Below are 25,752 nucleotides of genomic sequence, written 5' to 3' on the forward strand. Positions count from 1 at the left end.
GCCTGACATTAGAAAAGGCACTGCTGTTGAATGTGTGGGATCCTGAGATATGTGTAACTGCCTTGTCCAATCAGGCTCCTTCTAAGAATATTTCCAGTCATATGACTGACACATGACATGGGCAGCATGCGGAAATGAAGGAAGGTGCAAGTTAGAAATGAAGAAAGGTATTACATTGATGGTGAAAAATGACAGGAGCCCATGTCTACCTGCAGATCCTTATTATCTGATTTGGAGTTAAAACCTTTTTAACCATGTCATGATGGAAACGTTGCGTCAAAATAAAAAATGTGGCATACTTTAAAACACCAATCCACCCTCACTCCACCGCCTCCATTTGCCCTTTCTTGGGAGTCCATAAATATTAGAATGTTTGAAGTGGTAACTTTCGAATTATCTGTAACATGTATAGAGATTTACAAATTGTGTTGCAAAGTGCGCCATTTGCCTACAATTCTTTAAACAATTCTCAGGGTTGGGAAGGAAACCCTAAGGACATGATCACTTCACTATCTGGATGTTTCAGCTCAAACCAGGGCAGGAACTTACCAACTATCATTTGCATTTGTCTTATAAATTTAACAAGGCATTGTCTTAAAATAACTGGGACGTGCCAGCATGGCACCACCCATTAAGATGTTTGGAAAACATATTTGTGACATGTTGATATAAAACAATTGCCTGTCTTCCTCTTCCATCAAATACCAGGATATTGAACAACGTGTCACAGTGCGGGTCATCCATTCTAAAAGTACCCTTCCATTTTTGTTGAAAAAAGCCATTAGTCGACAATCAATATTAGGTCAAGAGAGCTGGTTTTATTTTTTGAAGTAATAAAATCTACATAATTATCATGAATGAGGTTGTTTACATGGAAACCCGATCTTATAAGTGGTGGTTGAATGGCCCATAATTTCAACTTTCCCTCCAGCATGTACTGGCATCTCATGTGGTTGATGTAGAGACCCTGCCAGGCAGCCCATTAACACTTCTTGGCTCCGATATAGTGTCCTGGCCTTTGGTCTTGGCAGGGATCAGGAAGGCATGGGTTGCAGGGATCCACTAAAAAAATACAAGCAGCGAAATTGATATTGAAATTTGCACACAATTATGAAAAATATCAGCAGTGTAATGTTTCTGGTCTTCATAAACAGTTTGAACCAGCCATGATGAGATATAATACTCATTGTTTGATGATGAGTAATGAGTGTTCAGTGGACCCCCGGCCTCTGTGCCGTGGAACCACTGCACCTGCTCCACCATTGATAACATACGCCCCTGCGTCACCACTACGTTCCAGAATGTCAGAAGCGTGAGCACGCGCAGAGGAAGAGATCAGAATGTTTTGTGTCATCAGGAAAAATCGTAAAGCATTTGTGCTTTCCCTCGTTAGTTGAAAGCAGGGGCAACTGTCACTTTGCCACCCTTCTCCCATTGGTTGGCCTGTTGCCTTCCCTAAAGCAGCTAGATTGTATGATGCCTTGCTGAATGTAAAGGTCATTAACACATTCGGTCCCATGATTGGATTAAATTGGGAGCTAGGGTGCTGAAAACAGGTCCCAAGGTTACAAAAGATATGCATGCATAGAATTTCAATTTAGAAATTTCTCCCTCCCCCCCCAAGCACAACAAAGCAAATCTTTCTCCAGTCATTAACTTTCACTTACCTGTAGCGCACTTCTGTGAGTTGTCCTGGCACTGCTGGACAGGTGCGCATGCTGAAACGAGAGAAACAGAAGCCACAGTAAGCATATGCACTTCTAACTTTCTCTAAAAGTCATACTGGTTGTGAGAGATTCCTAAACACACAGGGGACTATTTACGAGATAGTTTGCATCACATTTGCACCACGCAACATTGTACACGTGCAATGCCAACCTTAAAGATTTATGAAGCCACGCAAGGCCACTTTGCGTGACCCTGAATGGTTCCATACATCTGGAGTAAGGCAACAGAGCGCAAATCGCTGCACTGCCTTACTCTGCCCTGGAAAGGCATTACATGGGAGTTGCATGGGTGTTCCCAAGAAACTGCCATGGTTTTTAATGCATTCCAGACTTACCAGAACTGGTAGACCTGGGAATGAGCCAAACAGATACACCTTCCCAGGAGAGGCGTAACGAGGGGAATTAATTTTATTTCTTCTAGTTACTTCCTCTTTCGATGTGTGCTGCACTCTGCAGCAGGCATAAATAAAGGAATATGACTCTCAGGATTGTTTTTGTTCCTGCACTAAAACATAATTTTGCATAATTTCTCATAATTACGCAAAAGCAAATTACACAAACATCAAACACTGCATTGGTAACAGTGGCAGTTGTGAATTATCTGTGGATAAGGTTACCCTGTGACTACCTATCAGCAAGAACTTCTTGCTCAAGTCTTGGCCTTTTCTTCAACAACACAATGTACTCTGGTAGGTATATTACTGTCTGTTCATAAAAGGAAAGCTCAGGACTTGAACATCTCATTATTGGAGAAATGAAGTCATCTGGTTATCATAGCTTTTGAGGCACGTTTTCTAAGCAATTTAAACTACAACTTTGTTTTGATAGTCCAAAAGCCCCTGTTTACTGAAAAACACTTTGATAAGTAAGGAATCTGTTGCAATAATAGTTTTTGGAAACGTAATACTAATACAATATTTGATCAACCTCTAACACATATCTGTAGAGAATGTCCCAGTAAAATTGCTTTAACACTGTTTACCTACTGTGTCAGTCATGATAGGAGGAAGTCAACCCTCATCTATGAATTGTTTAGGACAGTCTGTTCTAAACGGTGGGTCACGATCCACTGGTGAGTCGGGAGCTGATTTTTGATTACTCGCATAAGTCCAAACAATAAAAAAATAAGAATACCTATAAAATTCTGTATTTATCTTATCAAATTTGCTGGACTTCAAAGACTGAAAGTGAAATATCAAGCTACGTCTTCTGAAAAAATGCTGATAATGTTTTTTTATATGGTATTGGTGCTTACAAACTCCTCTCACTTTGCTGTCAGAGAGAAAAGTAAAGTGTAATATGTGACAATCTTGCTGGGGTAAAGTGAGTGTGGAAGGAAAAACGATAGGATGTCATTTTTAGTTCCTCACAATAAACTGTGAATACCAGTCAATTTCATCAGTTTGGAAAGCTGAAATGGAGCTTTTTTTGTAATTCTGAAGTGTGATGGAAACAAAGATTTTCATGGGATCAAAACAAATCAAGATATTATACTTGGTGATGCAGTAACGATAAGTATTCACTGAAACCAGATTTCCACATGCTATCATTTGTGTAATATAGTTATAACAGTAAAAAGGTAAGTCTATGCAAATTTAGTGGGCATTGCAATTAAAAATATGCTGTCTGTAAATGACATGATACTACCACAAAATGTTTTAGTTTCATTAAAAATAAATCACCCTAGACATGTCTATTAAAGTTAGGCGGGTCGCAAAAGATTGTCGTTTAAAAGTTGGTCAGGGCTCTAATAAGCTTGTGAAGCAATGGTGAAGGAAAAGGCAATAGTTGGTTACATTTCTGGACTTCCTCCGTGTAGTATGGCTTCCTAGTCTATCCAGTCCATAGCCTTATGTACATAAGCCAACTGTAAAAGTCCTAAAGATTGCAGAATCGTGCTCTCTTGTAACAACATAAAGTATTCAAGGAAATATTTGCAATAAGCCCAACCAATAATAATTACTCTGGGTCACAAGCAGGAAAGGCAAGCATCAAATAAACTATACCCTATATTTACTAAGACCCAAAAACAAAATAAATCTTTGGGTGAAGACGATCATACAGATAAGGTTACACCAAACCCACCAGTGTTTCAGGAATTAATACCCACTGAAAACGGTGGAGCATCAAAGAAAATTGTACAAATAACAAATGAAACTGTTAGGGATCAAAATGAATACGGGTTGCTTAAGGAAACAATGGGAGAAGGATAAAAAAATCAAAAAACTGTGTTCACTAACACTGACAATGCACCAGGCGAGACACAGTGTAAAGAAACACCACACCCTGAACCTGTGTCAGGCACAACACCAACCTTCATTCATGCTAGAAATAGGTGTAAAACTATTTTTCAACCGCATACAAATCGAGGGGGAAACACAAATCAATGAACGGGGGAATTTACTATGGCTCCTTCAACACATACCCTCACTGTCTCACATAAAAAGTGAGGATATAGTTTGTGTTCAATTTGAATCAAAAGACGAAGACATCAGTAAAGAAGATACCATAGTGATCTGGTTAAACCAACATATGTCTGAAGCTGTGCTTAGAGAAAAAGATATCTTTAAAAATTGGGGTATTGGTGTAAATGCACCAGAACAAGAAAAGTACCTATCAATTCTACTGCAGCGGGTAAACATAACAAACTGTTCAACAATTTTGAAAGAGCACTCACAAGAGATCCTGCGAGGCACATTAAAAATACATTTGGACAAAAACTATAAGAAATGAACCATATCAGTTAGGAGACAGGAGGATATGACCATAAGTAGAATTGTAAAAGACAATGGGCTACTGAAAATGCAAATGAACGATCAATTCAGTAGGATAAGCAGAGAGTTACAAAGTTGCACTATTTATTCCTGATGTCCAAGTGGTCACATTAAACACTCCATGGAATCCACAAGTGTAGCCCACTGCAAAATCGATAACATCAGAAACGGCCAGTACAACCTCCAATAATCATAAATCACTTTCCAACCCCAAAATTATCTCTTGGGATGTGGCAGGAATACGTAAAGCACTTAAACACAAAACAGCCACAAAAATTCTGCAGGAAGGAGACATCGTATGCCGACAAGAGACCTGGGCCACAGATTATGTACATCTTGAAGGCTATGCTGCTTGTCATAAACTAACAACCAAACACAATCGGTTTGGTAGACCTTCAGGGGGTATCTCGATTTACGTAAAACTTTTAAAACAGATAACAGTAAAAAGGGTAAAAATTGAGTCAGATGTCTTACAGGCGCTCGTAATAGAGAGAGAAAGGGACAGAGATGATAGTGCCCCAATCCTAGTTATAAACCTATGCCTAAACGCATATGGTCAGAAAAAATTGGATGATACTAAAAATATAACTTTAATAAAGGAAATGTTTTATTCTAACGTGCTATCGGCTAAAGTGATTGTAGGAGACTTTAATCTGCACCACCTGGGAACATATAAGAATGATAGGTTATGTCTAACCAGCTCTGAAAGAGTTTTCGATTCCTCTTTGCAAAAGTATGACTTACAGTCCGCCAGTGAAACCTGGAAAAGTCTGGATTCCAAGCATTCTATTACTGACACATTTAAGAACTGTCCCACAATTGATAACATCTTTCTATGCAGCCTGCTCATTCAGAAAAAGGTCAAGTTTGATGATGAAAAACATGTAACTAGTGATCAAAAATTGTTGCAGGTGGAACTAAATTCTGGCATTACACAGAGGTAACGAGCAGCATTAGTATCAGGTTCGACAGGGATTGAAGAACACACTCCAGTTAGAAGGCTAAAATGGAATATGCATCAGGCAAGACTGTTAAACGCATGGAAAGAAAAACAAGGGTGCAAAGATAAGCATCCTGGAAATCCACCTACTGTGTAAAATTGGACGAGGAGGATTGCAGCTCTAAAAGCTATACTTGTCAACAACCATAACGTCAGCCTACAATGTACACTTCACAACTTAGACATAACAACATAAAACTAATCACAATAATACGTAAGCTAAAGAGGGCAAAAAGAGCACAAACAATTGCAGGAACCCAAGAAACAAGGAAGAGGTGTAAAGACTTATCTAAAAGCGCAAATATCTGCTATGGTCACTTAAACGAGATAAAATATAGAAAGATTGGGTAACAATACACGAGCTCTCAATACCACATAAACAACGCCAGCTTTAGAAATTCATAGCAAACCTGGAGAAAGGTAAAGTAGATAGGCCTAACTCTGTACACGCAGATGCCTGGCTGAGACACGTTGCTGCAATCTACATTGAAAAAGCAGTCTCCATAGACCCTGAAAGCTCTGAGGTTTGTCCCTCGTACAGTGCAGATACAGACGAGGAGGCCCCAGTGGAATTCTTGGGTAAAGATCAAGATTGTACTGCAGTAGAACAAGTAATAAAAAGGATAAGAAAAGACGGGACACCCGGGTCCAATGATCTTCCAGGAGCTATCTTTAGAAAAGATCCAGTATATTGGGGAAACATTTTATCGAAACTGTTCATCGAATGTAGACTGAAAGCAAAAGTGCCTGACTCATGGGGAGGGTAATTTGTCAACCAATTTTCAAGAGAGGAGACAACACAGACCCCAAAGATGATAGATTAATGGCCCTCTTGGACATTGAAGGAAAAGCCTATGACAGGACCTTACTGAATGAATTAAATTGATGAATTAAAGAGAACAAAATCCTCCCCCATTATCAGACCGGATTTCGTAAAGGCTGTTCCACAACTGATAACATCATGGCCATGTCGTATTTAAGCCAGCAAGCAAACTTCAAAAATAATAAACCAGTCTTTGCATGCTTTGTTGACTACTCAGCTGCCTTTGATGGGGTACCCAGACATAAGCTTTGGGATAAATTGCGTAATTGGCGTACCCCAGTAGGTCTCCTCAATGCCATTATTTCATTATACAGCAACACCTGGATCAAAGTGAAGTTAGCAGATAACACCACAATGAAGAAGTGCTTGACAAATCGTGGACTAAAACAGGGATGTGTACTTGCCCCCACATTGTTTCATCTATACACTGCTGACCTGGGAAAGAAGCTTCATAATGCCAGCCTTGTAACCCCGTAAATTGTGACCAATAAACTGCAAATAGTACTATATGCAGACGGCTTAGTGGTAACGGACCACACAAAAATCGGGCTACAAAGGGGCCTAGTCACCCTCAATAAATATAATGAAAGAAACAAGCTTATAATAAATGCTCAAAAAAAGAAAGTAGTCATTTTCGGTCATTTCCCAAAAAAGCTTTACTGAAATGGCATGTGGGCAAAGAAATCATCACTACTGGGAGATCGTACAACTACCTTGGGTGCTGGATAATTGAAACAGGTAAAGCAACATTACATCTGCACAAAATGAAGGCCAGAGCACAGTCAACAAATTTTGCCCTATGCAAACCAAATTAGTTAATGCATAGTCCAACAACAGCCTCTATCAGAAAAGTAATACAAGCTAAAATTAGGGTAACTGCAGGTTATGCACAGCAGGCATTTCCAGGCAAAATGGAAGCAGTGTTTGACAAAGCACAATGCCTGTCCAACAAACGCCTTTTCAAACTCCCTAAATACACTCGCAACAGCCTAATTTGTTTGGAATTCAGACTGACGCAACAAAGTAAAGAATGCTTGGGAACGCACGCAAAATACTACTATCAAGTATTAACAGCCCCAGCGGGAAGCTTAAAGAGCATGCTGAAGCCAATCTATGGAGGGTCAATCAACCCGTGGCAATGTTACATGGAGAAAGCAGTGGAAATGTTGAGTTTGGCAATTGACAATTGGCACGAAGGGTCGATAAACTATCTGGCCATTAAAAACTCAATTGATAAACAATGTTTCCAACTGTCGCACATAAATGACCTAGCGGAATATGTAACAGGAAGAGGTCCACCAGGGCTGTTAACATCATAAGCAGGGCACAAAATCCAGCCCTATCTTAATCAAGCTCTGGGAAGAAAAGCACTCAAAAACATTATATGGGCCAGATTAGTGCCCCTCCCAATTGACGAATTAAACCCTCGGTGGAAGTCCCTTGAACACAAAATCAGATGTAGAATCTGCAACTTCAAACATGAATCTCTGCTACACTCGATTTGTTGCTGTCCCGGTCTGCTTCAACCCCATCAGAACCTTTTTAAACAAATATGGCTGCGTATTGGGGTCCGGACAGTAAAAGAAGCTGTCTCAGTACTCTTTTCCTGCATTTTACCGACGGACTTTGCCAGGTTTGGGAGGAATATGGCCGAGCTCCGACTTAGGCTTATGGAAGAAGAGGGGCCAGGCAATACAAAAGCGACTTTGGTTTATTAAATAATTTGTATTCAGTAACTATCCAGTGAAGACGTCATTTTAAGTATTAAATCTTAGAACTCGTATGAAATTTTGCAAAAATAATGAACTGGCAATCTCTCGTGAATTTTACTAATGTATAAATTCATCCTTTTACTATGTTTTGATAGTGCTGTATGTAAATGCTTTTTTTATGAATACTTTTTTAAACTGGTTGTTCCAACTTTCTTTTTAATTGTATGTAATTTGTATTGCGAATGGTTTTAAGTAACTGTGCAATATAAATAAAATAAATTAATTAATTAATCCATTCATTCATACCATGGGTCACAATCGATTCCATTATTTCTCTGCTCACTGTGCCATTACAGACAGGTCCCATATACAAATTAGTCTTGACCCTTCTCTGAAATAGAGATCCAAGCCTAAACTGAGTATACATGTCCCATCTCAGCGGATATACTCACAAAGTCAGAAATCTGTTGGCTTTGTTGGTATGTTAAGTTGTGAAATTGTGTATTGGGTGGTCAGCTTCATGATGTATTAAGGCCTTCTCCTTGAAAGGATTTGCACAGTATACACAACACCTAAGATTGTATTTTTTTCTCCACTGGGGGCCAGGGCAGGAGTATGTTTTCTCTTATTTAGACAAAGAGTATCGCCTCTTGGTTCTGTATTCTCTGGAGTTTCCAAATCCATGAAAGGTACTTTCCATTTTTACTTTTGTAATTTTCTCCTGGCATCACTATTCCCTAGTGTGCTATAGTATAGGCAGTGGGATAAATTGCTAGTCCACGTTGAAGAAAGGGCATTTTCATATCAAGTAAATCACATGTAAATCTGAGTATTATTTCCTTGCGTTACCAAGTTTAGTTAGTTTCAAATACAAGAAAGACAATTAGTCAAATCTGAGGTAGGCTAAGGAATTGGTCAGCTCATCCTCTTAGCATTTAGTTTTACACATTAGCTATTGATGATAGCAAGACTTTATCAAAAAAGACTACTGAGCAGCACTGAAGAATCAATGTTCAGTCATTTCCATTTTTTGCCAGTCAATAGATTATGACTCAGAGTTACATAAAAGCCATGTAATGCAGAGCAGCAAGACAAGCTGGTGCACTGGTTTGTGTGAATGTGAGAGAGCAGAACAGCGCTCTATCAGCTAAGATATGACACTGCTCTGTGCTCTCTTCCCGCGCTAGCGCACTTTTTTCTTCAGTGCCTCAACATAGATAAACTTCCCAAACAAAAACTATGCTTTAAGGAATTTCCCACATTGCATTGGTGGTGTATAATACAGCAAACATGCAAAGTGGTAAAAAGAGGATACATGAATATATCTCTCCTTGTTAATCCTGCCTTGAGAGGGCACAGGATTTTGGCGCAAATCCATGTCCACAATTCTTTCTAGATAGGGATTTCTATCTAAACACCTAAGGGGTTCCATTGTAGCACCCATTCTTGACTCATACAACAAACCCTTGAGGCAAAGCAACATAGGGCAGTGCATTGCCCTGCTTTCCATAACTTTGGGGTAAAATCCAACACAAACCACAATTTGATTTGGATTGTAAATCCCACTATAACATTTGTGTCTGGCTTACTTTAGGATGTAACACAAACCCAACCCAAATTGTTTGCAAATCTGGGCCCCAGTTTGGAGTTGTCGTCTTATAGCTAAGCTGTTGACTTTGGATCTCTGGGACGTGTGCACTAATCCTGTATTCAGCACTTGACGAAAAATTGTGCAGGCCTAACTAAATCAAGCAATCTCTCCAGCCATAAGTATGTGGCAATGTAATTTATTTGCAATACAAAAATGCAAAATCCACTTGACCTATATGAACTTGAGTTGTCTATTAATCCCCTCAAAGAACATTGATTACTCTGTTGCTCCCCAACTAGTCTCTCTATCAATACCTTTGTGTATTGAACCCCTAGCAAGTATTTGTATTAAAGCACCCAAAGCTGTATGTTTTCCTTAGAATGATAAGTCAATTTAGGAGAATAATTTGTAAGCAAGCTATCACTTACGGTCCTGGCAGGGGGTTGTCTGTTGGCAGGGATCATTGCACTGTGTGTTCTGGTGATGGTGGTGGTGGTGTCCTCCGCCCTTGGCAGACATGGCTCTCTCGAGCTCCGTGTGGCACTGCTACTTGAGGAAGAAACACAGAAAGACTGGTTGTCTGATCGATAGCCTGGCTGTCCAAAGGTGCTGCTTTTATACCCTGGTCAGTGGCAGTTCATAACTAGGGCTTGCCTTGTCATTTGTTGCAGTTTCTATGAACCCGCACATTATAATTATTCGACTGTTATTTTGTTTTGCAATTTGTAGTTCTTTCACCCTGACATTAGGGTGATTCGTACCCAATAAAATCACCCACACCCATTTAGTTTGCTCTCATAAAAATACTGACTCAGGTTTCATGGTGACTTTTTTTATATGGAATCATTTCATTCACATCTAGGGATTCTATCTGTTGCATTTTCTGGTTATGCAGTTCAGTCTTGATTGGAACTGTCTGCTTCTGTGTTTATGAGAAGCAAATCATTTCCATGCTAAGGACCTGCTGAGCCAATGTGAATACAAGGGGGCAGAGTGACACCAATGGATGTTTTTGGACTCCCTAAAAGGTAGGGTGAGAACATTGAGCTTGTGGCAGGTTAGTTATGCATGGCTAGTGGGGCTTGTTGGAGTTTAAGACCCAGATTGTGTTAACACACGAGTGATTATTTCCAATGTGTAAGTATATTGAAATCTCATGTCATTTCACCATCAACTAGTTCAACAAATGGTCCATTGACCAGAGGAAAGAACTCTTTGATCAGTGAAAAATTAGTTAGGGAATAGAGATAACTAATATAGAGAATTACAAAACTTGACCCCAGCAGTTATTGCCAGTGTGTTGTGAATGAAATTATGGGCCCAGATGAGTATGTAGTGTTAGATACCTGTTGCTGGTAACACGCTGGATCAGTCTTAAAGAGTAAGGCGAAATACTGAAAAAACATCTCTTTAATTAGAATAATTGGTCGTCATAGTCGTTAGCAGCATACCTTCGTTCACAGCATTTTCCCCAGATTTTGTTCTGCATGTACATGTCTATATATACTCTATACTCAGCATGATGCATATCCATAAGGGTATCACAGCAATGACATGGAAAACTTAAAGTATTCAGAACTGAAGTGTTTATACCTCCTGATATGGAAGTGACATCAAACTCTAACATAATAAGAACATGCAATGCTCAGTGACACTTGATTACACCTCTTATTGTAGTACAAGCGTAGGTTATAAGGAGCTCTTTACACATTCCCAGTCAAAGCCCAGCACTAGTTACATGAAATAGATGTTGGTGCCAATATCCAAAGATAAAGGTCATATACTAGAAAGTTTTCAAAAAAAGATTAATCTACCTCAGCTCCTGCTAGGAATGTTTTGTGGCGATCAGTCAAGCGAAGGCTGAGAAAAAGGGGATTCTAACAGTGGGGTCTCCTTCTCTAAAGCTGAGTGTTGCCACACTGCATTGCAGCAGTGAAGAAAAGGAAAAATAAAATGATGATAATGTGATATTATTATTATTTTACTTGTTCCTGCCCCGGCAGCATGGAGGCTGCTCTGCTCATAGAGCAAGGCAGGGGAAAAGTGGGGGGCACACTGAAGTGCTCATGGTGCTTTGAGTCGGCTGTCTAGGGCCGGCCAAACAGTCATGACACTTAGCATGTTCTTCACCCAGGCTGCATTACTGAGAGGGTCTCACGCCGGCCTGGCTTTGCTCCGCTGAGGCGATTTGAAGGCTCCCCTTATGGGTTTGGTGTAGCGGCCGGGCTTTGCTCCACCAAGCAACCTACCCCCACTGCTCTCCTGTCTGGCCGGGCTTTCCTCCGCTGGGCAGGACTACAAATCCCAGCAGCCCCAACAAGGACGCCGCCACTGCTGTCATCAGCCTGCGCCAGGAGGTGCTTAAAGAACAGCGCTCTTTCGAGGACCGTGTGCTGCTCTGAGAGGGTCTCACGCCGGCCGGGCTTGTCTCCACTGAGGTGATTTGGAGGCTCCCCTTACTGGTTTGGTGTAGCGGCCGGGCTTTGCTCCGCCAAACGACCTACCCCCACTGCTCTCCTGTCTGGCCGGGCTTTCCTCCGCTGGGCAGGACTACAAATCCCAGCAGCCCCACCCAGGACGCCGCCACTGCTGTCATCAGCCTGCGCCAGGAGGTGCTTAAAGATCAGCGCTCTTTCGAGGACCGTGTGCTGCTCTGAGAGGGTCTCATGCCGGCCGGGCTTTGCTCCGCTGAGGCACTTTGGAGGCTCCCCTTACTGTTTGGGTGTAGCGGCCGGGCTTTGCTCCGCCGAGCGACCTACCCCCACTGCTCTCCTGTCTGGCCAGGCTTTGCTCCGCTGGGCAGGAAGCATGGGCAGACAATCCGTCCCGCTCGTGGATTTTGCGGATATTCGGCAAATTCGCAATCCGCGAACTCTCGCTAATTTACCAAAAATCCGCAAATTCGCACGCAGCGGATTTTTTTTCTTGGTGATACAATATTGCGGCGGGCGGCGTTCACTTGCTGTCATTCAGCGTTTGCCGAGTTGTTTTTCTCGATATTTTGCGAGTGCTGCACCATTTTGGATCTTGCTGCGGGATCCCGCAGGAGTTTGGCGACGCATCGCAGGAGTTCGCAATTGCGAACATGTAGGTTCGGCGGGCAGCAACAATCTCGCACTCGCGAAATTACAAAATTTGCAATTCTGCACAAGAAATCCACTAGCAAGCAGCATAGACCTTCTGAAAATGATGATTTTTATCAGAATAACTCCTCAGGTTGACATTTGCCTGCACTTTTTTGGATTTGAGGCCTTTTGACTTTCTTTGGATCACTTTTGGATTAGAAATCAACTTTCACAAGTAAGTTTGTTTGGGGCATTACAGTTGCTGTTCTGCAGAAAAACGAGTTTTGCAAAACTGAAAGCACTCAGCAGGTGCAAAAGTTCACTCATCATTAGTAACCATTCCCTGTAGTACTTCCTGAGGGGCCCCTCCAGAGTTCAGTTGCCTATGTTTGTTTGGGGCATTACAGTTGCTGTTCTGCAGAAAAACGAGTTTTGCAAAACTGAAAGTATTCAGCAGGTGCAAAAGTTCAAACTCATCATTAGTAATAGTAACCATTCCCTGTAGTGCTTCCTGACTGGGGCCACTCCAGAGTTCAGTTGCTAGTTGCAACAATTCTATGACCCTGCTTTGACCCTCACAGCCGACTCATAGAATAGCTACAAGTAGGCCACAAAGGTCCTGGAAAAAAAAATTGCACTGCAACAGAAAGCAAATTACAGATAAGGAAGCAGGTACCAGACTGGAATTTTAAAACAGTGACACATTAATAAATCAACCCCAAATTAGTTCATGTCAGTTGAAGCAGGGCAGGTGTGCTTGCTTTTCCCCCCCATAATCTACAGTGAGGATGAACCAGACGGTGGCATTGATGTACCAGAGGGTGGCATGGGTGAAACAGAGGGTGGCAGTGGTGAAACAGAGGGTGCTGGGAACCTGTGATGATGAACCAGACGTAGAAACAACATAGTCGCGACCGTTGCGAGCCAACAAGTAAGTTCGCAATTGCGAACTGGTACAAAACCCTCGCAAACTGGCAGAAACCCTTGCGAACACAAAAAATAAATCCACACGTTTGCGAGAATTCGGGGATTTTACAGATTGCGAGTTCGCAAATTCGCGAACGCCAGATTCGCAAAATTCGCCCATGCTTAGGCAGGACTACAAATCCCAGCAGCCCCACCCCAGGACCCCGCCACTGCTGTCATCAGCCTGCGCCAGGAGGCGCTTAAAGATCAGCGCTCTTTCGAGGACCGTGTGCTGCTCTGAGAGGGTCTCACGCCAGCCGGGCTTTGCTCCGCTGAAGCGATTTGGAGGTTCCCCTTACTGGTTGGGTGTAGCAGCCGGCCTTCGCTCCGCCGAGCGACCTACCCCCACTGCTCTTCTGTCTGGCCGGGCTTTGCTCCGCTGGGCAGGACTACAAATCCCAGCAGCCCCACCCCAGGACGCCGCCACTGCTGTCATCAGCCTGCGCCAGGAGGCGCTTAAAGATCAGCGCTCTATCTCTTCCCGCGCGGGACGCGCCGGGCTGAGCCCGGGCAGAGGGCGGGCCGTCCGTGGCAGAACGAGGCTGGCTGGGCCACGGACCTTGGCTCTTGGTTCTTTTTCTTCTCCCCTGGAACACTTCAAAACTGTGAGACTATTTATTTTGTACTTGTACTGTGGCCCCTGTTGACGCTTTTGAAGTTAAGGCAATCGTTTTGCAAGTAATAATACCCGTGTTGCCAAACTAAAGGGCTCTGATCCATAACTTTGGTATTCCAACATGTCGAAGCTTAGATCATCCAAAACACCACTAGTGACTAGCACTATGGATAATTACCTGGTAAAGGTAGTCAGTAAAATTATTAAAGGACCGGTCAGTGTGAAGGTGGTCTTGAACTAAAGATCTCACCCAGCAACTAGTAGTGCTGGGTGCTCAAGCCGAGGACCGGTACCGAACTAGGCATACAGCTGGGTGAGATCTTTAGTTCAAGACCACCTTCACGCTGACCGGTCCTGTGTGAAGCAAGCCGACTTCCCTAATTGGACGCAGCCTGGCAGTATGGACGGACAGTACACTTCACACTTGAGGAGCAGCTACTCTGCCCTCCCCATTTTGTTAGGATAGGAAATCCCATCCTTACCTCACTCAGGGGGCTCCCCTGCCATGAAGAAAGTCCCGGACCTTCACGGCCACAGAGGACTGAAACATGTTGGCACTAGGGTCATAGGACCATAACATCCTGATAAGACCCATTTGTATAAATAAAATGTATACAGTATTTTATCCTCCCAGATAGACCCCATAATAAAGGGAAACCGGGGATTTATCTAGGTGATTTTATTTATCTTATGTAAAAGCCCCCACCTCAAATATAGCAGAAGAGCTTCCCAACACTGTGGTTGAGCCCACCCCGACTTGTAGGGGTCGGGGTGACCCGATGATGAAGCATGACACCACTAGGGTGTCTGAGGGTAATTTAAACAAGATTACTGTATTTACCCAAATAAACTTGGTTGCATTAGATACAACCATATAGTTATACCACCCGAATAGCTCCTTCTTCTCTTCCTTATAGACCGCGGGCAAAGTTTTCTACACTTTACTCAATTGACCTACCTGTGGTCCACTGGAGTATTTTTTTTGTGTTGTACCTTTCTGGGAGGGCATACTCCGGTTACCTCTCATACCCTCAGGGTACCTGGTTATCTCCAGTGCCCGTTTGTGTTGCCGTTCTGTCAAATATGCAATATGTGTTTAGACCAAAAAGGAGTACTCTTGACCAATGTCTTAATTTACACCTGCTCCTGAATAAATACACCATGGCTAAGGAGGGGTCCATGTACCTGGGGTTCATGGACCTCGCGTCAGCTTTTGACCTTGTAAATCGGTCAAAGCTGTGGGAAATGTTACTTAATATTGGTCTTGATAGGGCCCTGGTTAACTTTCTGGCTAACTTATATTCTGGATTGTTAGCCTCCGTCAGGGTCACCACGGAGGGCCGATGTACCACTCATTTTAACTTAGAAAGGGGGGTCAGGCAAGGCTGCATCCTGGCTCCCCTTCTTTTTACGATATATATAAACGCTTTAGAACCCGTACTAAAGGAGGCCACCCTTGACATTCCCCGTGTAGGAGAACTTGGAATACCAGTTCTCCTCTACGCGGATGACGCTGTCCTTCTTTCGCGGACCGGGGTTGGATTACAACGCCTGCTGGATGTTTTTGAGAATTTTATGGGTTCCTTGGACCTTAAAATCAATGCTAAGAAGTCCCAGATCATGATCATCGGAAAGTGTTCTAGGAAGAAGTATTCCAAAATATTCACCTGTGAAAAAGAAGAACTTTGCAGAGTTACTACATTCCCCTATTTGGGGATAATGTTTGATGAAAGAGGGAACTGGGGACCGCAGTTAAAAAATAGAAACATCTCTCTCGCAAGAACTACCTCTGCTCTTCAGGGTTTTTCCAAACGTTTGGGGGCAAGGCCCATAGAAGCTTTAATGAAAATTTACAAAGCTAAATGCCTTGCAGTGGCCACTTATGGCAGTTCAATCTGGGGATATTGTTCCCCGGACTGTCTGCAGATTACTGAAAATAAATGTTTAAGATCTGTCCTCTCAGTGGCACAGTCTACTCCCTGATATACTATCCACTACGAACTTGGGGAAGGTTATATTTCAGATAGGATAAAAATGGCCCCTCTAATATCCTGGATGAAGACCTGGTTAAATCAGGAGATCCCACTGAATCATATTATTCTGAAAGATTGTCTACTCCTAGACAAAAATAATAAGATTCAGTGGTTGACATACATTAAAAACAGTTTTGTCAAGCTAGGGAGACCGGAGCTCTTTTTCTCTCCAGAGAAAATAACAACGAAGGACATTGCACTAATCAAGGGTGCAATGGGACACATGTTAAGTTTGGAAAGGGAAGAACTGGAGCTGAAAAAACCTACTGTGAGGGCTAATCTTATTATTTTCAGTCAACCAGGACCTGAAATCTATCTTAAAATAGTGGGCGTAAAATCCGTTTCGTGGGCGAATTTGCGGATTTTCCGCGATTTCGCGATCCGCGAATCTCGCGAAATCGAGGTAAAATAGGTGAATCAGCGGGCACAAATTTTCAGCCAAGCAAGGGTTACAGCAGCAGGTGCAAAAGTTGAACCTAATTTCTTTGTAACCTTTTAAAAAAGGGTTACAAACAAATTAACTTTAACTTGGACACCTGCTGCTAATTGCTTCCTGGCGCCTCGTTGCCTACTTGCAACTATTCTCTGACCCTGCTGTGACCCTTGAAGCAGGGTCAGAGAATAGTTACAGGTAGGCAACGAGGCACCTGTCCAAGGAATTAAACCTCATCAGGAAGCACTTACAGATATAAAAAACAGGAAGAAGGGAGAGGATGGCAAATACACCCATTTTGAGTTGTCAGGAGGGGTTAAACTAAAAGAGACCTTTACAGCGCAATTTTCATATGCATTTTGCTAAAAATAAAAAGTTGTATGTTCTGTAGGGGCAACTCAGGAATCTGGCCCTTCAGAGATCCGGCCTCTCTTTCTTTCTCTCGTTCTCTCTCTCCCTCTCTCTTTCCCTCTCTTTCTCTCCTATCTATCTATCTATCTATCTATCTATCTATCTATCTATCTATCTATCTATCTATCTATCTATCTATCTCTCTCTCCCTCTCCCATAAACGACTGCATGGGTAACTTCGCTATGCAAGCGGCTCGCGAAGACGCAAAAATCCCCGCGAACACGCAAAAAACCCCACGAACACGGAAAAAAAACAAAAATCCGCAAATTCGCACAAATTCGCGAATTTTGCAGATCGCAAATTCACAAATTCGCGGATCGCGAATTCTCAAAATTCGCCCATGCTTACTCATATCAGAGCTTTTTTTTAACCCGATTCCGTTTCAATATAATTTATTTGAACCTTGGTTATTTCCCTAACTGGAGTACCTCAGAAAATGCAACTCCGTGTTCCTGTGATAATTTTTCTACCCAGAACACAATGCATTTCCTGATGTTCTTTGGTCATTATACGGAATTAAGGGTAGCATTTTTGGTTCCTATTTTAAAGGAGGCTGGGTTTCTGCAGGTTAAGCCTGCCCTTTTGTATCTGCAATTATTACAGACCCCTAGGATTATCTTCCATGTTGCTAGTTTTTTAGTGGGGGCAGTCAGGATTAGAAACAAGAACATGAATGAGAACCCGTAAATGTAGAGAAATGATCTGTGCTGAAATCTTGGAAAAATTATCGCAATATGAAATAGCAGTTTAGGATAATTATGATGAAAGATCCATTTTTAATACTGAAAGACCCTTTTACATTTTTTACATTATGATCTCATTGTAGGAAATTTTATGAAACTTTTTATGAATTTTAAGGAGTTTTTAAATGTTTGATACTTTCATTGTGTAAAATCAACTTTGTATAAATTAATTCTGTTTTTAGTCTGTACAATCATTGTAACTGTATTTCATGTTAATTCTGTATAGTACTATTCTCTTTTTATGATATTAATTTATCGAAATAAAGTATTCTGACTGACTGACTGACAGTCTGGATGGAAAACATGCCCAGGCTCCGAGTTCCCTCTGAGCACCAAATTACGGCACTCGGACCAATCACAATGCTACATTACAGCGTTGAGATTGGCTCAGGGGAGCCTGGCTGCTTCTTGTTCAGCTGACGGAGGAAAGGCAATGTGGGACAGAGCAGCAAAGAGGTAATTGTATTTTTCTTTTATTTACACTCCCGTACCCCTTCGACCCCTTAACTGCCACCCCAGATCTGAGCCTTCCTGCACAAAAACAATCTCCTCACGACACAGACATCCTTGCACCATGGTGCAAGGGTGCCTGCATCACAGCATGGCTGCAGTTTGTGTGCTACTGCAGAGGGAGCACAGAATTGCAACATATTCATGTAAATATGTCACATCCCTGTGCTTCAGAAGTGCTGTAGCGCGTTGCAGCTAAAGGGCTTGCAGTGTTACCCTGTAGTACTTCCTCATAAATCTTCAGCAATAAATTCGCCATACACAACTAATGCATTCTTTCAGTCAATCATGCTCTACAAATACATTCAACCAAACTTTCAGCCATTACCATGCAATTATAGTTCTTTTTTTAAACCATATAAGGCAGTTCTGAACTTTTTTTTTCTTCTGTTTTTTGTTTTCTATTTTTTACTTTTTTTGTGTTTTTTAAACGATGAACAAAAAAGAAACTAAGTAAACAGTTAGCTTTTGGAATTCAACATCATACCAAAAACCAAAAAATTTAAAAAAGTGCATTTGTGGTTCCGTTGAGCTGCACATATAGCGTCCATTAACTGTTCACCATAACGTATCATGGTTTTGCACTTAGTGCGGTGCTGCTGCAGAAAAGCAAATTCTGGGCTAATGTCTACTGGTGGTGCTGAAGTGGACGCTCCAGAGGTGCTTGCAATGCCTAGAGGTAGATTTATTGCTGAACGCCTCATTTCTTCTCGTGACAGATTCTTCAGGTGAATGGTCCGCAGATGTTTATACATACTGGCTGTTCCACAGGAGTACTTCTTGTCATTGCCTTGCGACAGGACCCTGTCACAAAGCAAGCATGTGACTTTTCGTTCGTTTACCTTTTTTTCTCTAGCAGGAAAGGTGAAAAAATTCCATACCACTGATTCAGGCATCTGCTTGGGTGGATTGTCCTCCAAGATATCTTCATCTGAAGAATGATGAGGAGCTTGCGAACCAGATGCCATTTCTCCAATGCAATTTTTTAAAAACACCCAACAAATTCCAAAACCAGCTCTGGAAGAAGAGATGTCTCACATCAACTGCTCCAAACCAAACAGAATAATTAAAATGGCTGGGGTCATTCAATAATTAAATTGGGAAATGTTATGAACCAATCAAATCTTTTTTTTTAGGTCACATGGGATACGCGCACAGTGCGCTCACTAAGCGCGCAACCGTTGCAACTTCGAGAATATATTTTTAAAAATAATATAAGTTTATTACAAGTAGAAATATATTATTTTCATGAATACTTTAGATAATCTTTTGCCCTAATATGTACATTAAAGACACAAACATATCATTTTAGAACATAAAAAATTATATGGGAGTCGCTCACCCAGCGCCCCAGCATGTATATTACGTCACATGGGGCCAGCCACCGCGCAAGCGTCGCATACCGTAATACGCATGTGTCGCAAATTCACGGGAGCAGATGTCGTGGACCGGTCGCATACCAGTCGCCCATCACACGTAACATTGTACGTATATGACGTGACTGAAAAAAACACGCACTCGTCACTCACCATACGCGGATCCTTCACAACTTTTTCAAAATGGCAGCTAGTATACGCGGACTGGCTGTGGTAGGTACCCTTTGGGTATGTAACTTCCCAACAAATTTTGAAAAGAAAATTATATAAATATATTATAATACCCCAAAAAAATTACAAATATTTGAGTGAAAAATGTATTTTAATTATTTTTTTGCAATTTTAAGAAAAATATATAATGTTGTTTAATAAATAACATATTTATAATTAAACAGTTAAAAAACTGTAGAAATTCAGGACAAAAAAAGTAGGTATAACTACTATTACAATTGTAAATTAGCATTTAAAAAACCTTTGAAATTCACTGAAAAACCATAAGTTTCAGAGACATTATAGTTAGGAATTAGCATTTTAAAAACCTTAGCAAACTCGGTTTGGATTTTGAAAAAGAGAGCAGGGAAACCTGCTCTCTCTTTCAAAATTCAAACCAAATTGCTTTTCCAAACGGGTAGCTGCATCTTTGCAGCTTCCCATGTGGAAAAGCAATGCCAGCTCCCGAGGGACGAGGGGAGCCGGTGGGACCCCGGGGGGATTGGGGACCTCCTGGGCTACAAGTGGCCCTGGAGGGGGGCCTTGTGGCCCCCCTCCCAAAAATGAAAAAGAAAACAAACAAAGGCCGGCCTTGGGGGTTGGAGTGCCCTGGAGGGGGGCAACACAGCCCCCCTCCAAAACACTTAAAAAAGGCAATGCCCCTGGGGATGGGGTCCCCAGGGCCGATTAAGGCCTCGGGGGGGGGGGGGGGGGGGGCACGCGGCACCATTGCAAATTAGTTTTATTTAAAGAAAAAAAACTTGAGGACAGACCCTGGGGCATGGGGTGCCCAGGGCCAATAAATTAGAAAAATTGGGGGGCCACACATCCCCCCCTTCTTAAAAAATACATTATTTAAAAGACCGGCATTGCACCGGAGACCGCGACCCCTACTTGTAGCACTCTGCAAACGCGCCTCCTGGTGCATTTGCAGATGGGGAACGAATTCCCCTTGAATATGGGGGGTTCCTAGGGGCCAGCTAACCCACCAGGAATCTCTAGTAGGCACCAGGGGGCTGCATTGCAGAGAGGTGTTCTTAGGCCACGCCCCTTTTTACACACCTGCAACTCAGCTCTATGGCGCTTAACGGAGGTAGCTGATGGGCTAGTTGCAACCTAAGGACTCTAAGGATTTAAGGGGAGTTAATCCCCCAATTTAAAACATGCCACGGGGCGCATTTGCACAGTGGTGAAGGGAGGGGGTGGGGCCTGAGGTGACATGTGTGCAAACACACCCTGTGGCGCATTTTAAGTTGAGGAATTAATACCTCTTCAATCCTGAGAGTCCCTGGAGGCCAATTAGCCCACCAGGTACCTTCAGTAAGCGCCACGGAGCTGCGTTGCTGAGTATTGTAAAAAGGGGCGTGGCCTCTGAACATCTCTCTGCAACTCAGCTCTCTTGCGCATACTGGAGTTACCTGCTGGGCTAGTTGGCCCCCAGGGACCCTGAGGATTGAGGAGGAATTAATTTTGCAACTTAAAACGTGCCACAGGGCGTGTTTGCAGACATGTCAACTCAGGCCACGCCCCCTTCCTTCACCATTGTGCAAACGTACCCTGTGGCGAGTTGTAAGTTAGAGAATAAATTATCTTTCAATACTGAGGGTCCCTGAGGGCCAACTAGCCCACCAGGTACCTCCAGTATGCGCCACGGAGCTGCGTTACAGACAGGTGTTCAGAGACCACACCTCTTTTTACACCTCTCTGCAACGCCTAGTGGGCTAGTTTGACCCTAGAGAACCTTAGGATTCAAGGGGACTTAATTTCCCAGCTTCGAACGGACACAGGGCACGTTTACACTGTGGTGAAGGGAGGGGACAGGGACGGAGGTGACGTGTGCAAACACGCCCTGTGGCGTGTTTTGAATTGGGAAATTAATTCCCCTTCAATCCTGAGGGCCCCTGGGGGCCAACTAGCCCACCAGGTGCTTCCAGTAAGTGACAGTGCACTGCATTGCAGAGAAGTGGTGTGGGCCTTTCCCCTTTTTACACCTCTCTGCAACACAGCTCTGTGGCGCTTACTCGGAGGTACCTAGTGGGCTAGTTTGCTAGTTGGACCCTAGGGAACCTTAGGATTCAAGGAGACTTAATTTCCCAACTTAGAACGGACACAGGGCACGTTTACACAGTGGTGAAGGGAGGGGACGGGGCCTGAGTTGACGTGTGCAAACACGCCCTTTGGCACGTTTTAAGTTGGGGAATTAATTCCCCTTCAATCCTGAGGGCCCCTGGGGGCCAACAAGCACACCAGGTTCTCTCAGTAAGCGCCACTGCGCTGTGTTTCAGAGAGGTGGCTCAGGCTGTCCCCTTTTTACACCTCTCTGCATCGCAGCGCTGTGGTGCTTACTGGAGGTACCTAGAGGGCTACTTGGACCCTAGGGACACTCAGGATTCAAGGGACTTAATCTCTCAAATTAAAATGGCCACACGGCATGTTTACACAGTGGTGAAGGGAGGGGATGGGGCCTGAGGGGACGGTGCAAACATGCCCTGTGTTGCGTTTTAAGATGGGGAAATTACTCCCCTTCAATCATGAGGGCCCCTGGAGGCCAACTAGTCCACCAGGTGCTTCCAGTAAGTGCCACTGCACTGCGGTGCAGCAGAGAGGTGGTCCAGGCCGTGCCAATTTTTACACCTCTCTGCAACTCCGCTCTGTGGCGCTAACTGGAGATACCTGGTGGGCTAGTTGGACCCAAGGGACACTCAGGATTTAAGGGGACTTTATCCCTCATATTAAAATCGCCACAGGGCGTGTTTGCACATGTCAGCTCAGCCCCCCTCTCTTCACCAGTGTGCAAATGCGCCCTGTGGCGCGTTTTAAGAGGTAGTTTTAATCCCCCTGCCCTATTATGTACTGGGAGCTTACAAAGGAGGTCATTCTAATCACAGGGTTACCCCAACGCATAGTGTTCCCTAGTGTATATAGGTATTTTAACTGTATTCTTAGTGTCTTTTAGCATAGCACTGACTCTAGGACTGGTTAGTCAGAGTCAGTTACCACCAGTACCCAGCTGAAAAATTGTAAAAACACAAACACTTAAGATTTGACTTGGTACTCTCCTTGCAGTACTCTAATCATTCAGTCAGTACCCAAGGACTCATGCAGTGACCCAGGCTTTAACACATGCACTGCTACAAACCCCTGTCGACTACACATGAATCCTCTAACCACCTACACACTTGTCTTTCACACCTTTAATTACCCAAGCAGTACCTATACACTCCAGCAATCTCCCTGTCACTACCCATGCACTCCTCTAATCAGCCACCCAGCACCATGTACTAATCCATTCACTGTGACAAAAACCAAACACTTATAAATTGACCCAAGCCCTCAGTTTGCAGTACTCTAATCAGTCATTACCCAAGTACTCATGCACAGAGCCAGGCCTTAGCAAATGGACTGCTTCCAATGCCAATCCACTATGCATGCAGTCCTCTAACCACCTACACACTTGTATTTCACACCTTCAATTCCCCAGTCAGAATCCATATACTTCATCAAACACCCTGTCACTCCCCTTGCGCTCCTCCAGTGACCCATTCAGCACCATGTACTAATCCATTCACTGCACAAAAACCAACCACTTAAGAAATTCTATCAGGCACTCTCCTTGCAGTACTCTAATCATTCAGTCAGTATCCAAGTACTTATGTAGTGAGCCAGGCCTGAGCACATGGACTGTTTCAAACGCCTATCCACTATGCTTGCAGTCCTCTAACCACCTACGCACTTGTCTTTCACAGCTTCAATTCCCCAGTCAGTATCCATACACTTCCAGCAGACACCATTTCACTCCCCTTGCACTCCTCTAGTAGCCCCATTCAGCACAATGAACTAATCCATTCACTGCGCCAAAACCAAACTACTTATAAATTCCCCCAGGCACTCTCCTTGCAGTACCATAATCATTCAGTCAGTACCCAAGTACTCATCCAGTGACCCAGGCCTTAGCACAATGACTGCTTTGAACCCCTATCCACTATGCATGCTGTCCCTTAACCATCTACACACTTGTCTTTTCCAACGTCAATTCCCCAGTCAGTATCTATGCACTCCAGGAAACACCCTGTCACTCCCATTGCACTCCTCTAGTGACCGATTCAGTACCATGTACTAATTCATTCACTGCGCCAAAACTCAACCACTTATAAATTCACCCAGGCACTCTCCTTGCAGTATTCTATTTATTCATTCAGTACCCAAGTACTCGTGCACTGAGCCAGGCCTTAGCACATGGACTGCTTCAAACACGTATCCACTATGCATGCAGTCCTCTAATCACCTACACACCTGTCTTTCACACCTTTATTTCCCCAGTCAGTATACATACACTCCATCAAGCACCCTGTCACTCCCCTTGCACTTCCCCAGTGACCCATTCAGCACCATGTACTAATCCATTTACTGTGCCAACACATAGCCACTTATAAATCCACCCAGGAAGTCCTTGCAGTACTCTAATCATTCAGTCAGTACCCAGGTACTCATGCAGTGAGCCAGGCATAGCACATGGACAGCTTCAAACGCATATCCACTATCAATGCTGTCCTCTACCCACCTACAAACCTGTCTTTCATACCTTCAATACCCCAGTCAGTATACACTTCCAGAAAACACCTTGTCACTCCTCCTGTGACCACCATGTACTAATCCAGTCACTGCACCAAAACCCAAACACTTATAAATTCAGCCCAGGCACTCATCTTGCAGTACTCGGATCATTCAGTCAGTACCCAAGTACTTATGCAGCGAGCCAGGCCTTAGCACATGGACTGCGTCAAACGCCTATCCACTATGCATGCAGTCCTCTAACCACGTACACACTTGTGTTTCAAACCTTCAATTCCCCCGTCAGTATCCATACATTGCCAGCAAACAGCCTGTCATTCCCCTAGCACTCCTCCAATGACCTATTCAGCACCATGCACTAATCCACTCACTACGCCAAAACCCAACCACTTATAAATTCACCCAGGCGCACTGCTTGCAGTACTCTAATAATTAAGTCAATATCCAATTTCTTATGCAGCGAGCCTGGCCTTAGCACATGGACTGCTTCAAACTCCTATCTGCTATGCATGCAGTCCTCTAACAATGTACCCACTTGTCTTTCAAACCTTCAATTCCCTAGTCAGTATCCTTACACTTAGAGCAAACACCCTGTCACTCCCCTTGTACTTCTCTAGTAACCCATTCAGCACCATTTACTAATCTATTCACTGCACCAAACCCAACCACTCATAAATTCACCCAGGCACTCTCCTTGCAGTACTCTAATCATTCAGTCAGTATCCAAGTACTCATGCGGAGAGCCAGGCCTTAGCACAAGGACTGCTTCAAACCTCTATCAACTATGCATGCAGTCTTCTAACCACCAACATACTTGTCTTTCACACCTTCAATTCCCTAGTCAGTATCCATAAACTTCGAGCAAACACCATGTCACTCCCCTTGTACTCCTGTAGTGACCCATTCAGCACCATGTACTAATCTATTCACTGCGCCACAACCCAACCACTTATAAATTCACTGAGGCACTCTTATTGCAGAGCTGTAATTATTCAGTCAGTACCCAAGTACTGATGCACTGAGCCAGACCTTAGCACAAGGACAGCTTCAAACCCCTATCCACTATGCATGCAGTCCTCCAACCACCTAGACACTTGTCTTTCACACCTTAAATTCCCCAGTCAGTATATATACGCTCCAGAAAACACCCTGTCACTCCCCTTGCACTCCTCCAGTGACCCATTCCAGC

The 25,752-nt window shown here is 43.3% G+C and overlaps 1 pseudogene across 1 annotated transcript; it reads right to left on the bottom strand.

Annotated features, from left to right (window-relative positions):
• Positions 1–798: 798 nt before the first annotated feature.
• Positions 799–24,637, bottom strand: LOC147711262 (uncharacterized; annotated as a pseudogene). The gene is made up of 4 exons (XR_015295583.1): positions 24,574–24,637; positions 10,056–10,249; positions 1,668–1,718; positions 799–1,062 (listed from the first exon to the last, which is right to left on the bottom strand). The product of XR_015295583.1 is annotated as an uncharacterized LOC147711262 (transcript).
• Between the last annotated feature and the right edge of the window lie 1,115 nt (positions 24,638–25,752).

Source organism: Lissotriton vulgaris, chromosome 5 (assembly GCF_964263255.1).
Source record: "Lissotriton vulgaris chromosome 5, aLisVul1.2, whole genome shotgun sequence".
Classification (NCBI taxonomy): Eukaryota; Metazoa; Chordata; class Amphibia; order Caudata; family Salamandridae; genus Lissotriton; species Lissotriton vulgaris.